The following is a 22,745-nucleotide window of genomic DNA, read 5'->3' as shown; positions in this document are numbered from 1 at the left end:
ATCTTGCCGTTTTTAGAAACCAACTCAGCTGCGAGAATATGAACAATCATGCTAGTCAATGCTAGAAGATGTTGGAAATTGGAGAAAAGAAAAATGTCTTAGTAAGCAAAACTTGCAGAAGCATACCTTGTTTCCAAGTACCAGTGGAACTTTGTAGAGTGCCAACAAAAATACCAAAAAGGAACGATGGAAGACAGCACCTATTAGGTATGAATAGAATGTTTCTGTTATTTAGCCAACGGAAGCCCTTCATGCTGAAATGCAGGATATGGGCCTATTATTTTGTTCATTTTTATTCATTTTTTTATAAGCGATTAACTGAAAGATGAATTTAACTGCATTGATTATTATTATGTAAATCACATGACACTCGGTGCAGTGCTTTAAGATGAAGGCGACATATGCTCAAGTCCTGCATTGTGGATCAGTTCAAGACAAACAGCCTGTTTCTTTTCCTAGAGGCCCATTGACCTAATATTGACAGTGAGGCAATTCCTCACCAATAAAGGTTAAAAAATAAATAAAAAAAGACAACATTGGACGTAATTACTATTAAATGGAGCACTGAAGCATACCAAAAATGAGTATTAAGCCCTAAGGAACTTTAAAGCAAAATGTGATATTAAATCATACGTTTAAAAACAATTTATGATAGGCAGCTCAGGATAGGTGAGGATACAATATGTAATGAGATGGTAGGTTCGGTATTTTCTTATAGGATTCAACAGGATACGAGGTGACGTTGTGTGACATACTGTAGCTTGATGTGACACAATTTTTTTTTTTTTATTGATACTTTTTAGGTCTCGCCTAGACGAAAGCAAAAGCGGAGCTTTTGCTGTCTAGGCGAGACAACTTATGTAATCACTTTAGGGGAAATGTGGACAGCAGACTGTCACGAGCTTCTCCTGCCGGAGATTGTACCTCGTGAGCGCGCACGTATTCCCATGCGCAAAGAAAGCCTCACTCACGCATGCACACATACACACACTGCATACACACACGCACCCCCCCTTAAACAGACACACGCGCACACAGAAAGACAGACGCATGCACAGACACACTCAAACACGCATGCGCACATACACACACTGCATACACACACGCACCCCCCCTTAAACAGACACACGCGCACACAGACAGACAGACGCATGCACAGACACACTCAAACAGACACACACGCGTACACCCCACCCCCACTCACCCCTCCTCTCCCTCAACACACTCACCTGTTCTGGCGGTGCTCGTCGGCGGTTCTGCCTCTCGGGCGTCGGTAGCGCTTTGCGGGGCTCTCTCACCACATGAGAGCCCCGCCTTCCCCATGCGCCCGGCCGCTCTTCACCCGGTCCCCCATCTCGGGACCGGGACTGAATCAGGAGCCTTCGTGGCTCTCTCTCTCTCTCTCTCCGCAATGGGGCGGGACTTCCGGTTGGGGCCGCGATGGGATTGGCCGGCAGCCCAACCGCTTCCGGGTCGTCGCAGGCAGCGCGGCGGCCCGGCGGGGACTTTAACAAACTCCTGGGCTGCGGTGGTGAATTAAAGGCACACGAGGGGTGGACTCCCTCCCTAATTTAAATATGCCGCGAGCGGGCGAAACCTGGAGTGCGGGCTCCTCTTATTACATATATATTTATTTATGCCCTCTTTACCATTTGCCCGACAGTCTTGCTTCCTTACCACCGTGCTATGCATGCATCCTGGTTATCGAACAACCATTAACGGGAGACTCTGTCTCTTTTCCGTCACAGACACGCATAAACTTAAGCAGCACCAAACGGACACCTATCGGCTGGAGGACACTGCAGTCGGTCTTCCTGCATGCTGCCTAATTAACGTTTTCATGCTCTTTTCATCCCCCTTATATACGGCTTCCCAGGCTCACTAGGGCCACCCTGCACGGATAGCCGATACCTGAGACCGAGATTCTAGGTAAGACCTTTGAACGGCCACGCTGACATAGACCTTGGGCATTTTTATTGTATTTTCTCTACAGCCCGCACTGGCGTTATAGACGAACAGCATGCATTCTGGCCCCTCTTGTCTCCATTAGCCCGTAGGCCCGCTAGCGCACGGGCGGAGTGCCCCACACAGGTCGCCAGCACACGGCACCCGCAGGCCACCACCCTTTCTTTGTATTATTACCATGTAAGGTTGCCACACGCCACTAGTGCAGGTGCACGTCACCGCTTATGGGTGACTAGGCTCCTTTCCCCCCTGCGCCATTGTTTCACTTTTCAATATCTGACGACATGGTGCCAAGGTTTACCGCCTTAGCTGCCATGTTTGCCCACTAGCTCTCTGCACGCATCGCAGTGAGGTGCTTACCTTAGGCTTCCATCTTTCACGTCAAGCTTGTATTTAAGGGCTCTCATTTTCTTCAGGTCTCTCTTCACCAGCACTTATCAAGATGGCCTCTTCACCCTTGCCAGCCTTAACTTTCAGTGCCGCTGATTGATTCCTTTTCCACGCACCAGGAGAGGCCCAGGCTGGACCTACTGCACTCACGTCCTCAATGCACGATCCATCTTACATCTGCATTGGTATCTACCCCTCTGTTTTATTTACCCCACCAGACCCATGCGTGGTCTGTCATTATGCCTGTTCCGCCTCAGAAGCACCACGGAGTTCTGTATCCAATTGTATATGACAAGTGCATATGGGGTCCCGTAGGCAATCGGCTGTACATATCCTCTGTAGCCCTTTGTATGTCATTACATCACTCAGCACCACCACAGCATCAATCTGGGCAACCATTCAACAACAACTGGTTCAAATATGTTCTCTCAATGTTTGAAGCTTCATTACAAATGTCACAAAAAGATGTTACTATTTCACTTCTGTTCTTGGATTTTCGTCACAAAAAAATACACTGAACATAATCTTCACAAAAGTTATTTACAAAAGTTTAAGCTATTGCCATTATAAATTCCAATAACTTTTATTTAAGTATTATTTAAAAAAATAATTTAAAGCCATTGTTATTTGTAATATCAATACATCTAAGCCTCGTAAATACAACACATATTGCATTACAAATGCTATAGGTGTCACATTTGTGAAAGTTAAAACTATTGGCATTGTGAATGACAAAGCTATTCATTTCGCTATTTTCAAAACCACCACATAAATAAAAAATGTGTAATTTACAATACCAATAGCTCAAACTTTCCTAAGGCGAGACCTATTGCATTGCAAATGCTTGTTTATGTATTGCTCTCTTAAACTCCTGAGGAGTACATGGGGAGATGGAGAGCTGTAACTCCTGGGCTCTATGCAAGCCCATCTCTCTCGCTTTTTTAATTCATAATCCAGCGGGCTTCCGGACTGAACACATTTCTTCAATGGCATGAAACATAAAATTCACATGCAGTGTCCTCTATTCACACACTGGCATGTGCGATACAACAGGCTATCTTGAATACCCAGGTTTTATTGCTCTTTGGTGTTCCAGAATTCTTTCTCTAAATGGTCTAATGGTCCTTCCCACATAGGTCTTACCACATGCACAAATAAATACGTACACAACATAATTTGTCTTTCAAGTAATATTCATCCTGATACTATACTCCAAGTTCCCATTGTAACTAAATGATTCCTTCTTATCAACAGCTACTTTACCTAGACTACATCATCTGCATTTGAATAAAACTTTACTTCTCAGACTCAACCAGTTTGTTTGTGGCACTGCAGTATGGTAGCTAGGGCTAATTATACTTTTCTGTGTTATCCCCTTGAGGTATGTAACACCGAGAAGTGAGCCTACATGCTCCTTAATACTCATCCTGCAGAAATAGATGCCAATATTTGTTCAGTGGCTGCTCAATTGACCAGCACCGCTCCCAAAGGTTGTAATAAATCTTACTACATAATTTTTTTGTCCTTTTTTCTTCCATCCTTGAGTGTGTAGGTACGTGCCATGGTAAGAGCCTTGCTTCTTGCTCTTTCCACTAGACCATGGTTATAACTTCTCATAAGGAACCTACATTTCATACCCACCAGATGATCATGACATTCTTTATCATCACTACAGTTTTTCCTTGCATTTATAATCTCACCCAGAGGTATAGCTTTAATCTCGTTCTGTGGATTGGAACTACCAGTGATAGAGCGCCATGTTATTCTGAAAAATTGTAGGGGTGCATCATAATCATGAGTAGTTAGCACCGGCATATTTAGAGGACCGTACTAATGTGTGATTATTAGAAATGTAGTGATTAATCAAATTATGTTAGAATACTTAGGAGTATTCATATGGTTTGAAGGCTAATGTAGTGTTTAACCAAGAATATGCCTTACGTAATGCAGTTCGTAACGCTTTACGTTTGAAATAATGTATTAGGATTAAACGTGCACCATGTTAAAAGATGCACATGTAGGTTTGCTTATTCACTTGTGAAATGTAATGCTTTAGAATGATTTTGAATGTAATGTTTATAATGCAGTTTTAGAGATGTGCTTAAACATGTAAATGTGTAAAGGTCTGGTTATGTGAAAGCGCCAATAGAGGTCTAACTGCAATTCTTATGTTGTTCAAATTATTGTAGGCCCAAAATGTATTTTCCTTGGCAAAGGCTCCTTTTCTCAGTTGAAATTTAGCATCACAGATTGTTTGTGTGCAAGGTCGATCTGCTCACTGGCTTTCTGTTACAGGTGCAAGGACACCTGGCTCGTTAGGCAGAATAACCTTTTGTTTTAGGAGTTAGAATGGTAGAGATGAGTATCGTGGGAGGGGACTGGATTTTCAGGAGGATACATTTGGCGGAGAAGGTGCCTGGGACCCAAGGACAGACCAACGGTTTTGGATGAAGATGGAGTTTTGTCGGAAAATTACCAGTGTGAAGACCTGCCGAAGGGATGTGTTTTAGGGCATGATCGATGTTTCTGGGGTTTTGTTTAAGGGACAGCACCCCGATGGTGGATGGCACAACAGATCAGAACAGCACAGGAGAAGAGCTAGAGGGGAAGTAATAAGGAGCATCTTAGAACGAGCTTGGTAGCTTAGGCTACTTACCCAGGGAAAGTGAGTGTACTTCTTAATAAGTCTTCCCTGCTGACACCTTTTTTCCCTCTTGCCTGGTTGGGATGTTAAGTAGGGATGCCACTTTAGTGATAGTGCAGGGACAGTTTAACTTTTTCCTTGAATCATGGTGCCCCTGGTACATCCGGACCAGGCAGGTTTCATACCTCGTCGGAATACCACCCTGAATATACGCAGGCTATTGTCTATTATCGAATTAGGAACAACGTGGAACATAGAGGGGCGGTGTTCTTAATAGACATGGAAAAGGCATTTGATAGCCTTGAATGGGGGTTCTTATACGCAGTATTGACCAAAATGGGTCTGGGTGAGGACTTTATAAGCTGGGTACGGTTACTATATGCTGACCCAGTGGCATGGGTCTGCACGGGTCGCACAATATCGGCGCAATATCGGGTGGTGAGGCTAACACGTCAGGGATGTCCCCTGTCCCCGCTGCTGTTCGCCTTGGCAGTGGAGCCATTAGCCTGTGTGCAAGGTCCGGAAGGGAGTACCGGGGGATCCAGGTGGGGGAGATACGACACCAAGTGGCGTTCAATGCAGATGACCTACTACTATTCTTGAATGATGCAGAGGGCCACCTACCTGGGGCTAAGGCGATGATGGAGCGCTTTGGCTCCTTATCGGGGCTACGAGTGAACTGACTGAAGTCCAAACTGCTCCCCCTGGTGAGGGACGCGAGGCCCCCTCTGAATCTGGGAAATCTGAGATGGGAGCCCCGCTGCTTCCGTTACCTAGGGGTCCACATATTCCACATGATGGAAGACATGAAGGAGGGCAACATAGGGAGGGCGCTCCGTTTGCTTAAGGACACCATGGCCTTCTGGGGGAAGCTCCCCCTCTCAGTGATGGGACGCATCTCACTACTTAAAATGGTGGCACTACCCCGGCTGCTCTACTTTTTTGTAACACTGCCAATTTGGATATCAGCAGCCTGGTTCTGGGGAGCTGGACTCCTGCATGACGGCCTTTGTATGAGGGTCGGGATGCAAATGGGTAGCCCTTACTATATTAAAGCGGTCCAGACTGGGGGGTGGCATGGCAATGCCTGACATAGAGGCTTACTATTTGTCAGGACAACTGCAGAGGTTCACACAATGGATTGTGGGATGCAAGGGCCCAGATAGGGGGATGCCTCAGTTCGCCCCTGAGGGGTCCTCTGTGCTCTGAACCCAGCTGAGGACGATTGGGCCCCAACAAATTGGCAGTAATGAACATAGGGTGATACATCGCTGCTTCGGCAGATGCCTGCAGAAAATTAAAACCCATACTCCCCAGAGATGGCATTGCAGTTACCGAAAGCCCTCCCTCACGGAGGACAATAGCAAGGCCTGAACGAATGGAGTGAAGCGGGGTGACAAAGGTCGGGGATCTGTTCCGGGACGGGGAGCTCCTCTCCTTCGAGGGCAGACTGGGACATACCACTAGGGCACTTCCTCCAACATGGGGCAGTCACGGGAGCAATACGGCGCCACTGGGGTGCAGGAATGGTAGAACCTCTGCGGCACTACACATGCAAATATATAAGAGCTTGGTGGGTGGCACCATCAAGGCGGTGGCCTGCTTATACAGAGCTGTTGCACGGGACTCCACACAACCACTAGATAGATTGAGACGTAAATGGGAGGATGACATTGGCGGGCCCCTAGAGGATAAGGACTTGGACAATGTTTTGGAGCGAACGGCGAAAGTTTCTCAAAATGCCCGGTTTAGCTTGTTCAGCTTTTACATACTCCACCAAGCCTACTTAACCCCAGAACGCATTAACCAATATTTTGTTGGTGCAGATGCTAGAATACTACACCTCCCAGGATCAGATTAAGATGGGATACCTCAATAGAAAAGTGAAAATAGGCCTAGCATCAGCTCCCACAGGTGCAGAAGGGGGGCACAATGGAAGGCTCTGGCGCACCATCGCTATCCACGCCTGGAAGACCAGGGAGCATACTAATCGATCTGAACGATACTCAAGGGGAGACAACCGTGCGGGGAGTGGGGTGGTGGTCTTAGTTATTGTTGAGGCCTTATTGTAGGAGGCGGGAGAGGGGGTATATCCAAGGTGCATAGTACATAGCTAAAGGGACTACTGTGAACTTCCAAGTGGCCATTCACAGATCGGATACAACAAGGACAACCACAGCATCAGTAGGACAATGGGTTGTATTGCCCGCTCAAGATCAATGTGCACTGCTACTTTACTAGTGTCTGATGTAAGCAAAATAAAAGGCAATAAAGTTTGTCCTTGAATACAGTCACAACTTCAAGTTGGGACTGTCATCATTTGTCTGATGCTTTTAGAGATAACTTTGCTTCTAATCTTGAGTCGTCTGAGACTCTTGCGTAGGATTATGTTTGTATTAGTGCCTGTCTATTTTCTTAACATCTTATTGAGGTGCCTGTATGTACAGTTATTTTTGGCTTTCTTTAAATCTCTAAAATCTATTTTGTGGTCAGTCGTCCTTTAAGTTGAATTGAGTCGGTAAATAAAGTTATTATGATTTTGGTGTTCTCCCCTTTACACTTCTTAGCAGTCAAAGAAACGGTTCATTCGACCAGGGATTCTAAAGGCTGGTAAGAGAAAAATCTGAATTAGAATACAACCCTGTCAGTTGGAAGCCGCAGAGCATGGTTGACTCTAGATTAAGGGGAGACTGTCTTTAGAAAATCTGGAGATCTAGATTAGGATAATAATCCCCGAGCCCCAGAGAATCAAGGTGATGATTGTCCAGCTTGAGGTACTGGGTTTTTCAGAACCGGTACTGATCCGGTAACCCAGCGGTGTCAGGGGCAACACCCAAAGACCTCGAGTACTTTCCTGATTCAGACCACAGAAACACAAGTCTTCTAGGTGAAGTCAAAGATCGAATTTTATTGGCTGCAACCAAGTAACAGGCGTCCTAGAAGTACAACAACACGGTGTGTATATTCTCAGGAGACTGCTCGTTTTTACAGAGCCGGCCTTCTCTTTTTATACACGATATTACACTTCAGGCAGAAATTCTTGGTTTTACAATTCGACCATAAACATATTTTCACAATAAAGAAAAAGCAAAGTCATGATGGCAAGCCCACATTTTCGTATGTCCAGTTCGTGATAGATTACCCGGCCAGGCCCAGAACTTCCATCAGATATCAATGAAACCCCAATAAAATCGGGCACCTCCTCCTTGTAAAACTGGCCATAAAGAAGAAACAGGGACAGGTGTGTGTATGATAAAGCATGGTTTGTATGCGGTAAATGGTTTATGACATGTTGTGCCTTGATGCTAATCTTGCTCGGCCACTGGGTTGGGGACTGCCCGAACAGGTTTGGCTGGAGGCAGTGGAGGCAGCTCGCCCAGGTCACAGAGGAGTCAGGAAAGGTGGAAGTGTCCTTTCAGCTCGAATTCGGCCTTGGTCAATTGACTATGTAAGGGCAACCACAAGATGGATGACGCTCACAAAATGGACCCGAGGGTTCAAGACAGGAAGTATGATTTAGGGGTGTTCTCATCAATCAATCGTGACGCAAATGCACAGTTATAATGTCCTAATCATTATCGGTCTGCCAATACCAAATTCGTCATGGTATGATGATATTTTCTGACACAAATGTTCGGTTTCGGTACCACAATATAGCAGGGTCCATAATTTTCAGAACCACAAGCTGAGTGCCAGCGGAAGACGGCGTTTCATGGAAACTGACGGAGAGTGACAGTGATGAAAGCAGCAGTTTGTGGGAGAGTGAGTATGAATAGGGTTATGTGTTGTTAGGTTCCGGAGTTTGATGTTGTGATGTCTTGAGGAGTTGGAATGCTTGTTGTGTGATTGCGAGATCAGGCTGCGAGCGTGCGCAGCCTGGGAACGTCTTAGGCTCGACGAGTAGCTTAAGCGGTTGGGGTGTGGCAGGCACCCAGAGTAATTGTCGACCATTGTGAAGGGAGTCGTGAGGTACCATCGACTGCCTGGACCGAGATAGGGGGAGCGAATGTGTGAGAGTGTGAGTAGTAACTGATGCTGGTCGTGCTTTGCTGTATGTGGAACATCGAGCGATTGTAACATATCAGTTGAGGTGATTGTCCGGTCGTTTTGTGGACAGAAAATTGCCAGTTGAGGTAGACAATTACATGAGTCTGTGGTCCTACAGTCAGAGAAGTAATTGCTTGGACGTACAAGTAGTTATTTCAGTGTGTGAATGGGACGCATGAGTGGATGAGAGATGAATTGTAAAGGAGGGGAACTGCTGCAAGCGGAGGAAAGTGACATCAGAAGGTGAAGCCGCGCTGGTATTGGTGGATTGATTGTCATCAGGAAGCGAAGAGCGCTGCGAAAGTGTTGGTTTCATCATGAAATGTTTTAGATTTTTGCGAGATCTGTTTAGAAGAGAAAACAAGGTGGCCACTCATGGGGGAGAAGAGGCTCCACCGGAGGACACACCAGCTCATTATATGGCTATAAATGTGGGTTTGTATATTATACTATGGCTTGAGAATTGGTGCAAAATGACAGAAAGAAATGAGGGGTTGACCTTTCCTCGGTATGGAACTTTTAGATTGGTTTGGTTAGCCCTGAGGCAAACCAAACAGACAGTGCCCTCAGAGTGGGCAAGCCAATCCTCCTCTGCCCTAGAGCAGGCCCGCCCCCAGCCAAACCCTTCAGCTTTCTCGCAGTGCGAGAAGCAGAAACATAAAATGGTATTTATATATACCATTTTATGTTTCTGGTTCTCGCACTGCGAGAAAGCAGTGAGGCAACGCTCCTCCGCCCACATGGAGGAGCCGCCCCTGGGTTTTGAGGAGATGAGCTTGCGTCGTCTGGAAGCCCACTGGATTATGAAATTGAAAAAGGAAAAGATGAGCTTAAATAAAGCCCATGAGTTACAATATTTCTTAGGAAAATAGGACATGTCCCAGATATGTATAACTTTTTTCACTGCATAAGGAGAGAACAGTTTTTGTTTACTCTAGTTTTCTTGGTGTTGTACAGACCAAAAAGGAAAATATGATGAAATTGTGATATCTAAAAACCATACAGGCTTATGTAATTGGAAGCCGATTATTAGTGTATGAATATAGACTATAAAATGTAAGTGATATCACAACCAAATCAATGAGTCACATGGGCAAGTGTGTTAAGATTTGAGGTTGATTATTGATCAGAGTATAACATAAATGGGTCTAAGGTTGTCTATGATGTGAGATATTAAGTGACTTGTAATATTGAATTTAGATTGGTAGTAGAAATTACCCTATTGTGTGACTTGTCTGTATTCTTTTGCAATTTGCCATGCACAGTGGACTGAGAGATATTGGTTATACTGGAATGAGGCTACGAGGAGGACCAATATATCTGTGTACCATGCTTGTAGGTGTATTTGTATTCAGGAAAGGGTGGTATGAATATTTCAAGATGGCGCACGGGGTACCAGAGCATATTTGATGGCTGCAATAAGTCTCCGAAAAATCCTATTGTCATAATGGATGAATGAAATAAGTGGCTGGGTTTAGGAGGGAGATGAATCTCACCCCGTATGATGACTGTTCTCGGAGAAATATAAGTAGGGTCATGTTGAAGGGAATTAATAAGGCTGTTTTCCGTTGTCTGAACACAATATGGGCTAGCGGTCTAGTCTTTCTTGATACTGGGACGAGGCACAGAAAACCAGACCACACGCTTACTATTGGACGTCTGAAGTACAACTTCTGGGGCACGATAACGAATGCCTTGACTAGGGACTAGGAAGTTACATTAGATATTTTTCAAACATCTAATGCGTTCTCACCAGCAACACTTTGTATATTTTGATTTATGGCAGGCTCACACCCCCGGCATCAGGTATACCGGATGTAGGTCGCTCTTTAGAATTTGGAGAGAAAGATCCGGATGAGTTTAGCTGTCTAGTGCTCCGCGAGCAATCATCCTTCGATTTGGCAACTTTTTGCAGCAATTAACTATTATACTTAAGGATGCTCCCCCCGTGGTCTCATCGTTCCACGGAGCCGCGGGGAGGTATTATCCTGGCGAGACAGTGATCTTGGCATTGTAAGTAGAGCATAGCTGCTCCATATCAAAAGGAGCTAGAGTGACGCTGATACTTTCCTTATTGGAAAGACACTTTTAAACTAATGACTTTTCCCATTTCCTTTTTTTTATCCAGTATTTGACTATAGACACTCCTTCCCACCCCGTTCTGAGGCTCATGGGGCAGCATTCCTTTTTAGACAAAGTACGTAATCTAGCTCCTCTTCATGGCACCCATTATTTATAGTGATACATACTATTATTACCTGCAATTTTTACCTTGGACATACATTCAGCATTCCGTTAAGACCTAGAGTGTGTGATTTATGTTAAGTGCGTGTTTGTCTTCTGTATTTGTATTTCTTTCGATCAGCAGCACATAACACTGGCTAAATCGTCACTGATAGTGATAATTGAATATATCACAGTATCTACCACTTTTTTCAGATCACCACCAATTGTGATGGATGATGCATATGTTATGTTTCTTTTAATGTTTTGTTCTTTCTTCCAGATATGTATTATGTAGCATAGCTATTTAGGTATTGTATACAGTGCATGTTTTTTTCTGACATGTTCACCACGTAGTAGTATCTACATGTAAATACACCTTTTTTCTATTTTACTTAGATTTCAAGTTTGAGTGTAGAAGGGATCCTATGGTCCTGATGAAGAAGCCAGGGGAGGGCTTCGAAACATATTGACATAGGAGAAACAGCTCATCAAAGCTTTGTTTTTCCATCTCTCTTCCCCACTTTTAACAATACCAGCTCAACAGAACATTAAAGTCTTTTTTCCATAGAGCCAGGTATTTTTTAATATATCCACTCCTCCACTCACTTCCGACCCTTCCACTCACATACCTACACTACACATAGTCTTGTTCAACAACCAGTGCTCCCGCACAGTCATAGGTTGTAGCACGCCCCGTCCCACAGCGGGCTGGAAGACCCCTATGATGAAGCAAGACACCAAGGGCCCTTTTGATGTGTGAGGGGTATTTAAACAAAGCTGTGTGCTTTCCACCGCTGTAGGAGACACACCTAGTTTGGGAGAACACAGTTACGTATCCTTCAGGGGTGGATCCCTTTTGTTTCTCATACATCAACTAGAGGAGGACATATCTACCTCTTTTTGCTTTACGGCATAACGTCTTCACTCCCTAGTTTGATTATTTACTTGTAACAACAGTGCACAGCTGTGGGAGTTTTCCAGAAAGTCTGGCAAAATAGATAAGCAGCAGCGCAGTGACCCTAGAGTGGTATATGCACACACTTCTATGGTCTAGCATCCTGAGCCATTTAAACTCCATTATGGCTGAAACAACAGGGCTCACTTTCTCAGAGGAGGATTTGGACAACATCCTAGCAGCCACCAATCCCTTTGAAGGGTTGAGTAGCACAGATCTCAGTCCCAACAATTCTGATTGGGACGAATTGGAAAATCTGAGAAGAACCCAGACTAAGACAGCTCTCCATGGGCTACTCATGACGGAATACCTCTGGGCAAATACAGAACCACAAGGCCTGATCATTCACAATGAACCCTTTATTTTGCAGCATAACATGGTATTCAAGAAGGATTGGTCGCTGATATCATGGCACTGTACCCGTGACTGGCTGATCCTCATCATATAAACAACCACACGATTGACCCAAGAACTCAAGATTGAGGTTCAACAATTGGAAGTACAACTGAAAAGCTTTCAGGCTCCAAGTGTCCTCACGAAACACCTAGAGGAATTGAACCAACAGATGAGTGAGTTTGAGATCACCTTGAAGCAAAGCAAAGCAAGTTTAATTGAGAGGGTGTACCCGTATATAAGGGATAACTATGTACCTAGGAAACCGAATCCAGACCAGAGTTTGGATGGCGACACATCTGACACTGGATCCAACAGCTCCAACTCCAGCAGAGGAAGTAGTTCATGATACCAACAAGGGGGTAACCAATACTTAAGACCACAGGGGAGAGGACAGAGAGGATGGGGGAAGCATCAAGGACAACTAAATTTCCCACCCTACCCTTATGGCCCACCACAAATGGGAGGACCCTACCAACATTGGTTGCCTCCACCACAAGAGTACAACTATAACTACTATGGACCGCTGCCTTTTTTAGGGACACACCCTGGACCACAAAGGGGCAGAATCCGGAGGTGTAACAACGTCCACTGGTCAACCCCACAGGACGAGACACCGCGTGTTTCCACAAGAAGCATGACGGGCGTATCAAACAACCCACCGCCAACCAGCAGGAGGGGAACTTAGTAGTGAACCTTACTGACTATGAACTAACACCAGCACAGGAACGTGTTTTGGAGTGAGGATTGGATTTTGTACCCACAAACAGATTAGATAAATTCAAACTATGCGCAGATATGAAGGAGTTCATCCGGAAAATTAAACTACAGGCATTTTTCAAAGAGAAGGAACCTTCTGAAGGAGACAGAGGACACTGGACTACGAAAAAAAATAATGTTTATCCCCCAGACTCAACACTTCCGGTGGAACTTCTAACCGTTGAAGCGGTCATGCAAGATATAGAAAGCATCCCGTTACAAAAGAACAAAACACTTCAAAAGAGGAAAAAGAGGCTAGTCACCAACTCTCAACAAACAGTGACATAGTCATCAAGCCAGCTGATAAAGGCGGAGCTATTGTTATCCAGTCCTCCACAACGAATTCAGAAGACTACTCGAAGACTGAAGGAATTATGGGATTGTACGTGTTGACCCTACAGAATCCATTAGAATTCAGAAAGCCTCTATGGTGGAAGAAGCAGTCTGTCACAACTGGATCCCCAAGAAGGAAGCGGAGTTCCTTACTAATGGATCACCCAGATCCCCTTATTTCTACAACATTCCCAAGATTCATGAGAGACTTGACCAAATCCCAGGCCGCCCCATAGTATCGGGCATAGATTCCATCCTGGAACCTTTATCAGAATTCGCGGACTCCTTCCTACACCCTCTAGTCCAAAGAACAAGGACCTACTTGAAGGATACAAAGGCAGTCCTGCAGCTTCTTCAGGAAATAACCTTTGATCCAGAAAAACACCTCCTGATGGGCCTAGACATGGAGAGCCTTTATACCAGCCTCCCCTCGAAGAGACATTGAACATCATTGAGGAGGTCCTGTTCATCACTCCTTGGGAACATCAAACACTGCGTAATGTGGTTATTGAGTGTGTTTCGCTGGCACTCACAAATATTTTTTTTTCATATGAGGACACCATCTACATACAAAAACATGGGACCAGCATGGGGAGCACTTTTGCTCCCAGTATAGCTGGTCTCTATGTACATCATTTGGGGGGTGTTCAAACATAGAATTACTGATTCCTAGTAATTCCTCATTTCCTAGTGGACCCTAAGGACCCAACTCGTAATGAGCCAGATGTCACCCTCCCCAGCCCCCACTGGTGTTTCCAGTACCCCTGACATCTGTAACTCTGGAATGATAAAAATCTGGCCCAGTCAACGGGACAATCATTATGAGGGCCTAAGTGAGGTAAATTTTCTCCACTGATATCCGTTCTGACCTCTAGGTCATGGGCTTGAACCCTGACAATGTTGACACAGCCTTTGATTTTTTATTAAACAAAGATAACATTTTAAGCATTAGATTGAACGGCTAGCAGCAGGTGCCATAGTTTTCTCATCAGATAGATTTCTAGGTATCCTATCATCAAAAAAGACAGCATTTAGCCCTCGAGCACGACATGGGGGCCTTGCTCAACCTCTACTATGTCTTGCAATTAATTGACATGTTACTCACCTTTTCATGCTCATACCCATACTTTTTGTCACAGATATATATTTACCCCTGGGTATGACCCCACTCCCTTCATAGATAAGTATTTACCCCTGGGTATGACCCCACCCCTTTCTCAGTAACTTGCAGATCAGTGTTGGCACCCCAGATCATTTGTGGCAGCAGCAATGTTATGTGCTTCCCTGTGCCTGTGGCCCTATTGTTTCCATATCATTGCTTGTGACATCTGTCTCTCTTCTCATGTTTTTCCTGCCTTTCTCTTTACCTCTTGTCATTTTTTCTCTTCTCCCCCTTTGCCTCAACTTCATCTCGGTCCTCTGTCTTTCACTCAACCTTATATCCATTTCTGACTTTCTCTTCTCATCGACCCCTTTGTTTTCTCTTTTTCTTTCCTCCTTTTCTCTCTCCCCTACTTCTCCCTCTGTTCTCTCTTCTATCTACACCCTACCATCCTCTCTCACCCTTACCCCCTTTTAATCTTGTCCACTCTATCTCATTCCTCCCTTCTCTTTCACATCTACAAAGACATAATAGGATATATGATTTCCGTAATAGGTTTCATGTACCTGACCATCATGTTTGTGCCCTCCTGACCTCTTAAAACATTGTCTGTTACCCATACGTACATCCAAGTTGAGTACAACATGAAAAGATGTTTGCATGACTATTGGTGATGTAAAAATGCTATTTCTTGTCACAGGAACTTTACAAGTGCGCCTCTCCCATCTCATGGTCTATTTCAAGAGTACTTTCAACCCCATCAGCCACTCAGGATATGTGTGACTAAATGATGAAACACAGCATTTTGTCACACACAGACATGAAATCCTCAATGGATGGCCACCACATGTTGTCACACTTGACTCTGATCCTAGCTAGCCTTTCCATCTCTAGACTTATGATTGTCCCTCTTTCTTACTTCTGCCACAGTTCTATGTTAATGGCGATGAGGTCAATGACCTCCTATCACAATGCAAGTCTCCTATAAATAGAGAAGTTGTGCTCATGCAAGTTACAGACGAGATCATTGCTTTCTACAATAGTTTGTATAATGAATTTTAGATCCACATCAGAAATATTTTCATGTAGTTTCATGATTTCTCGGAAAATGCATCCCCAGATTGTCTAGGCAATACTCTAATTATGTTAAATGCTCTTATTTAAGTACACCAGCTTAATTCATGGGCTATAATAAAAAAACTGAGTGTAGTGCCACCTCAATGTTATCCAAAGTCAAGAAAGCTCTGAAAATAAAGAGCAACATTTCCAAGCACAAGGAGCTCAGAAAAGTGGACAAGCATTGGCAATGGAAATATATCTGACTTTAAAGGAATAGTTTATGGTAATGTGAAGCATTACACGTAAATAGCATGGTAATGGATTAGCATTTGTGCAGAAACAAAGAACTTAGGAAAAATATCGGGGTAGGTTAACAGGTCAGGTGACAGTTGCTCTGCCAAGCCAGACCTTTACATCCATCTTCAATAATGACTGACCTCCTCCCATCTGTGCTGCTGCCAGAGAAAATACACAAATAATTATCTAGTTATCTGAGGCACCTTAAGAGCATTACAGTGTTATGGGTGTGCCCCTGGAAGTTCAAGCTCAGGCAGCAGGATAAATAAACAAACCAATCACAACTGTGTAGAGGGCAAGCACTTTTTTGTGGAACCACACAACATCTGGCGAAGCAAAACATGTACTCCTGGCTCCCAGCATCTGGGCGGATCTACATCTCCTCTCTAGTGGCACTCATAATTGTCTGGCAACAGAAAAAGGCAACCATATATTTGATTAACTTTTGTTAGCTAATGCACATTCACAGTTGATGTTAGTGGGCCAAGCTGCTTCACTCCATTTTTAAATAAACGTTTCAATTCTGCTTGCTGTGCATAATCCTTTTATGTTCCAGATCCCAAAGTCAGAGTGTGCTCATTTAAAATATTATTCTTTGCTAGCTTACTGTTCTGAAGGTCGCAGTATAGAAATTAGTCTGGTTGGAACGAAGCTTCAACACATACAGTGGATGAGAAAGCTGAGGAGGCAATATTCCTTTGTATGCTAGTGTGAAGATCATGGTGAGAGAAGAAGTTGGCATTGTACTATTCTTTCAATTGTATTTCAGTTGTCACCTGCTTCCAAATTTCCCTGCCCTGCTGACAACCTTAGCTTAACATTAGGGAGTCTCTTTCATTAAAACAAGTCTTTGCATCTATTTTGCATATGCTCGCTTTAAAATAATGAAATCTCTGCATAACTAACTGAACTGCTTGGAATATATTAATTTATGCTGTATCTAGATGAATACTGATTTTACTTATTGATTTGATTTGAGATGTAACTCTACTAATCTGCCTTCTCTTTTTTCACACTTAACTGTACTGAGTTACTGTTTTTTGGAACTATTATATGTAAAGGATGCCAAACCCGGTGTACCCTCTTACTCCCCTTTTTTGTTCTGTTTGGTACATATATAGGCAGCGCACATCTGCAGAAGTTTTATAAAGAAATATCATATTTCTTAATCGTACGAACAATAAGTCCACATACACGCAACCATCATTAGCCATACCATGGCAGAGGTTTCTGGCCTGACTTTCTCATATCAGGAAGTAGAGAGAATTCTAGCCACAGTTTCCCCTTTTGGGGATACAGCTTCTCCTGATAAGGGTACAGAGAACACTAACTGGGACAAATTAACAGAGTTAAAAAGAAACCAGATCAAAACTATGATTGCACACAATAGAAGTCCACCTGTGGGCTTATCAATCTATAACTAACCTGAAAAAGAGATTAGAAGAACTGAACCAGGCCATGACCGATTTCGAAGCAACCTTAAAACAGATGGAATTCCAGAAGTTCAAGAAAGATGCTAATAAGTTCTCGCACAAATGAGTTTACCCCTAAATTTAAGACGATTATGTCCTCTCTGGTGGAAACCCTGTGTACAACACCGACACTGAGGGCTCGGTCACGGGATCTAATATTTCAGGTTCAAGCCCACACGCTCTCGAAGAAAACAAAATGAAACAATAAACACACAGGGCACCATATTACCCCCCCCAAGGGTAACTATCCTTGTGGCACCTGCAGCATCTATAATGTGACAAAACCTTGGAAGATGATACTGTCAACAACAACATGACCAGGGAACTAAGGAAACTAACTAACTGCAATACCCAACGAGTGGTGTACCTAATAACATGCCAGTGTAATCTACACTATGTAGGTATGACAACATGCAAGGTCAAAGTCAGAATTGGGGAACATCACAGTAATCTAAGGTGTGGCCACACAACCACAAATATGTCAACCCACAACATAGACATTAAACACACAGCACAAGACTATCAGTGGGTCATCCTCAACACAACAAATGCAGAATCTTACCTTTTTTAAAGGAACAAAGATCTCCATCGTTTGAATGATTATATTCCCTGGGGTCAGTTCGAAAGATGAAGCACATTAACATTCATAATATGATAGACAACATACCCTTAATGACCAAGCCATTGGGTCTTTGGGGACAATAACAGAAAACTCTTCCATCTTTCTTGTATTACCCCTCACGAGGGCATTTCATATATGCTTTTCCAGACTAGCATAAATATTAAAATATTATATGTTAGGCAAGGGGATCAAATCACCCACGCTTATTTCCATAGCTTCACGGCTCAAGCTCTTATATCTCAAACATATCTAAGATCTTCCTTTTATACTTGTTCTTGTTTCCACCTATAACAGAGTATGACAAAAGGCCAGCCTCTTTCCCCGGAGGAACAATGATGCAGCAGTGCTGAATCTTAAATGTATCTGAGTTTATGTTTGTTTATGTTTGTCTGTATACACACCCAGCATAGTAGGATTACATGTGTATATATTTATATGTAAGTGTGTCACAAACAGTGTTTTTTGCACCATTTAAATATCCTCATCAATCACGTGTTTTGGAATGTTTCACCACCACTTAAATATGCATAGATAGACACTTTATGAATAGAAGGAAACCAGTTTTGTAGACAGTGCAGGTGCTGCTACACCTAACTCTCCCTCTTTTATTCCCTACAGATTATCAAACTATAAATTCCGAATAGGTGGTGAGGGTATAGATAGATTTTTTTCTGCATGATTAGGTATGCCTACAGTGTGACTTAACAGGAGTGGTACCAGGGAACTAGTTTTCCCTGGGTCCTGAAGAAGAGCCAATTAGCACCACGGCTCGAAACATGTTGACCCTTTAGGAAATAGATCCATAATAATCTCTCTTCCTAAAGAACTCCCCCTTAATTTTTAATCATGCCGACTAGAGGTTTAAATAAACTAAGAGATACCTACTAGCGAGGTATTTTTAAACCACATACCATCATCCCCACTCCCTTACCCTTCTTAGAACAACTCCTATATCATTGTATAAAAATTTCAATAAGTGTTTCCACGTAAGTCGCAGGTTGTAGCACTCGCCGATCTTCAGTGGATCAGGAGGAACCCAATGATGAAGCATGTCACCAATGGGTAAACCTGGTGGGTGAGGGTTTCACAAGAAAAACTAATGGTTTTCCTGCCAGAGGAAAGTTTCTCTTTTTTCTCACTCAACTGTACTGGGTTCTATTTTTTGGGAACTAATCTGTCAATGAACCTTTGTGGTTTTGCAATCTGTTCCTTTCTTTCGTTACTATGGGAAGAGAATCTGCTTCAGTATTGATGCAATGCTAAGGAATTTGGACTTGGAGCCTCAGTTTGAGACAAAGACCCCTCTGGGTGAAGATAGCTGAGTTTTTAGTTTGTTCTCATAAAAGCACTGTGCAATGACCATCCTTATCTTATCTCACTATCAGAGACCACAAATCATTGCAGATTGTAGCTCTTTAGAAAACCCTTAAATAAATAAAAATAAATCTGTCTCCATGTCATCCGTTCCTTTTTGTCCTTTGCAATATGTGTTTCTTTTTAATCTTCGCCTGAGTACCTTTCAAATACTACTATAATGCTCTACATTTCCTGGGATTCTTAAGGCTGTTCATATTCAAAATCAGAATGTGCATCATATTTGTGAACATGTGTCTAGTATTGTAGAGGAAGCAAACACTTCTGGACTGCGTTTCTTTTTCCCCCATATCTTTTTCTCAAGTCTCCCACTCACCCTGCAACCTCATCTGGTAATGAGGGATTGAATTTGGGACTACTGCCATCTCTGGTATGATAGTAAGTATCCTTTGTCATTGAATAATATCTACATTCTTCCCTTATAAAAAATCGGTGGAGTGGGCAAATTTTAAGCATCAATGATGTGTTATAAAATGATTCTGCACACATAAAACATATTTTTCTAGTTATTGTTGGTATATAGCTACATACCTTGCCATTGCCATGTTTAATAGATATAAATAAATAGCAGATATGTTATAGGTGGATTTTTTGATGGATTTGTTTCTAACACTTGATTGTGCTTAAAGAAGACCACTTTTATTTTTATCCAACAGTGTTGGTGACCTTGGAATACACAATTAGCCTTCTCACCACAAATGTTCTAGGCATTCAAGGCCTGACTTATTTGCTTTGCCAATGCACTTTTTGGATGGTTTTATGACTCGGGCCTATAAAGTGAGTAGTAAGAGTGTAAGATGTTGTAGCGTAGCTGCTACACAGCTGCCTTAAAACACGGGGAACTGGGTTCTTATCATGACTTCAATAGTTGATTTACATTTATGTGGTGCTGGGCAAATCACTCAACTAAACTGTGTTTGAAATTGTGATTTTGTGGGGAGTTTTGCATTTTATCAACTATCTCTACTCATTTAGAATTTATGCAAATATACCAGCACACACAACTGAGTTTAACGTTAATGTGCCAGGGGGCACATTGAACATTTCCATGGCAAACATTGGCTATAATGTTATTGTCACTGTGAGAAAATGGTTGTTGGATAAGGGGGATGAAAACCTACTCAAGCAATAGCCACAATCATTTTCAAAATGAAGCAAAAAAAGTCACTGAATTAGCCTGTGCTCAACCCTTTGGTAGCTTGGCATAAAAACAGTTAGGCATAACTTAGAGGCAATGTGTAAAGTATCTATGCAGCACACAAACAGCAATGAAGTGAAAACACAAAAGAAGAAATGTCCCACACCAATTTAGAAAAATAAAGTAAAATATAATAAAAGATGTAACCCCAAAATGACAAAAAACAGAAGAACCGAAGATATCCAAATGATCAGATTATGGGTAAATATAGCACCTAAAAGCAGAAAGTACCACTTGTGGTTATCTGGTTGTGGGAGACTGGGTGAAAGTCATCAGCTCTGGCCAACCTCAATGGAGCACAGGCCTAATACAAGGACCAGGTTAGTCCTGCTGGAAAAGTTACCTTTTAAAGACAGGTGCAAATAGGTATGTTCATGGTGGAGGATACAACAAGGAGCAGGAAGAGCATCATGGATGGTTGTTGCTGTAGCTCGAAGAGCAATCCAGGTGTCGCAGATGGTTGTCGCTGTAGCAAAAAGATCCTGTCTGGTGTCACGGACAGCTGTTGCTGGAGATTTGCATTGGCATGCAGTCAGTGTGAATGGTGAGATCGGGTCCATTTTTGGTCGTAGAAAGCCCAAAAATTCAGTATTTCACCTCTTCTTTTGGGAGTTCAACTGATGCCATAACAGAGGTCCAGGACCTGAGGGAACCTCTTGCGGATAAGGAACTCACACCAGCAGAGGCCAGCTCTGGCAGGTCAAGGTGCTGGTCCCGGTAGGTCCAGTGCAGCAGGTTCAGAATCTACGGGTCCAGGATTACTGTGCTTATGAAATCTACTGTTTTTATTATAAAGTTAAAAGGGATTACATCACACCTCCTCTCTTCCTGGCTTTTCATTGGTTCATGTGCTTGTAACTTACTTTTCTTCCATTTCTATTGGCTGTAGCATATTTCCCTGTATTTACCAATGCTTGTTCCTCATCTGCTTCTCTTATCAGTTTTCCATGACCAAATTACCGTTAACATACGCTTTAGTGGAACTATTTTCTCTCATAAAGTTTTTCCTCTTCTGTCTTGCAGCTGATTTATAGAGCACAACGTATCTGGTGAAATTAAGTGAGTTACCCAGAATCGAAATTTGCCTAGCTTACGTAACGGTAAGTTTCAATTCTATTAAGGACACGGAGGCGAGGATTATGCTATATCTTCCTTCGCTTTATTAACATAAAGACTCCACAGCAGCTTAGGAAAAGATATATAATAGTAACAAAATGCTTTAAAACATAAAGCATTGACGGAACGTTCAACAAATCAAAACAACAACTCCCGAGAGTCTCTTTGTATAATAATAGTCCATAGTCCTTCCACTCTGTCCATCACCGCTATAAATCCGGCCTTCTCATCCTCTTCCTCCTCTTTCTTCGCGCAGATCACGCCTGAGCCTCATTGATCCTGTTTAGCACCCTCGTTGCCTGTCGAAAAAGAAACAGCATCAGCGAGGTGGTCCAGGAATGCGACAATAAGGCGAGGAGCATTCAGTGACTAATACAGTACCGACAATGTAAAGGAAAATGCTTTACTTACTGCGATACGGGTGGGTAGAGACACCACTGTAGCGTGGGTGGGATAATCCTCGCCTCCGTGTCCTTAATAGAATTGAAACTTACCGTTACGTAAGCTAGGCAAATTTCGATTCTATGTCAGGACCGGAGGCTTCAGATTATGCTAGTTCAAAGCTTACTTACCACCAACTGGGCCAAATCCACCACCGGCTTGAAATAAAACCTCTTAAAGGTGGAATCCGAGGACCAATCCGCCGCTCGCATTAGGTCCTCCAAGCGAGCACCCACTGAGAATGCCTTAGAGGCCATGGCCCCCCTGGCGGAGTGTGCTCCAAAAAGAGAAGTATTGATGCCCGCTTCTTGCATGACCCACCGCACCCACCGAGCAATAGTGGGAGAGGAGA

This window comes from Lissotriton vulgaris, chromosome 3_1 (genome assembly GCF_964263255.1).
Source record: "Lissotriton vulgaris chromosome 3_1, aLisVul1.2, whole genome shotgun sequence".
NCBI classification, from domain to species: Eukaryota; Metazoa; Chordata; class Amphibia; order Caudata; family Salamandridae; genus Lissotriton; species Lissotriton vulgaris.
The sequence above is the reverse complement of the archived record's forward strand: the minus strand, read 5'-3'. Positions refer to the sequence as shown.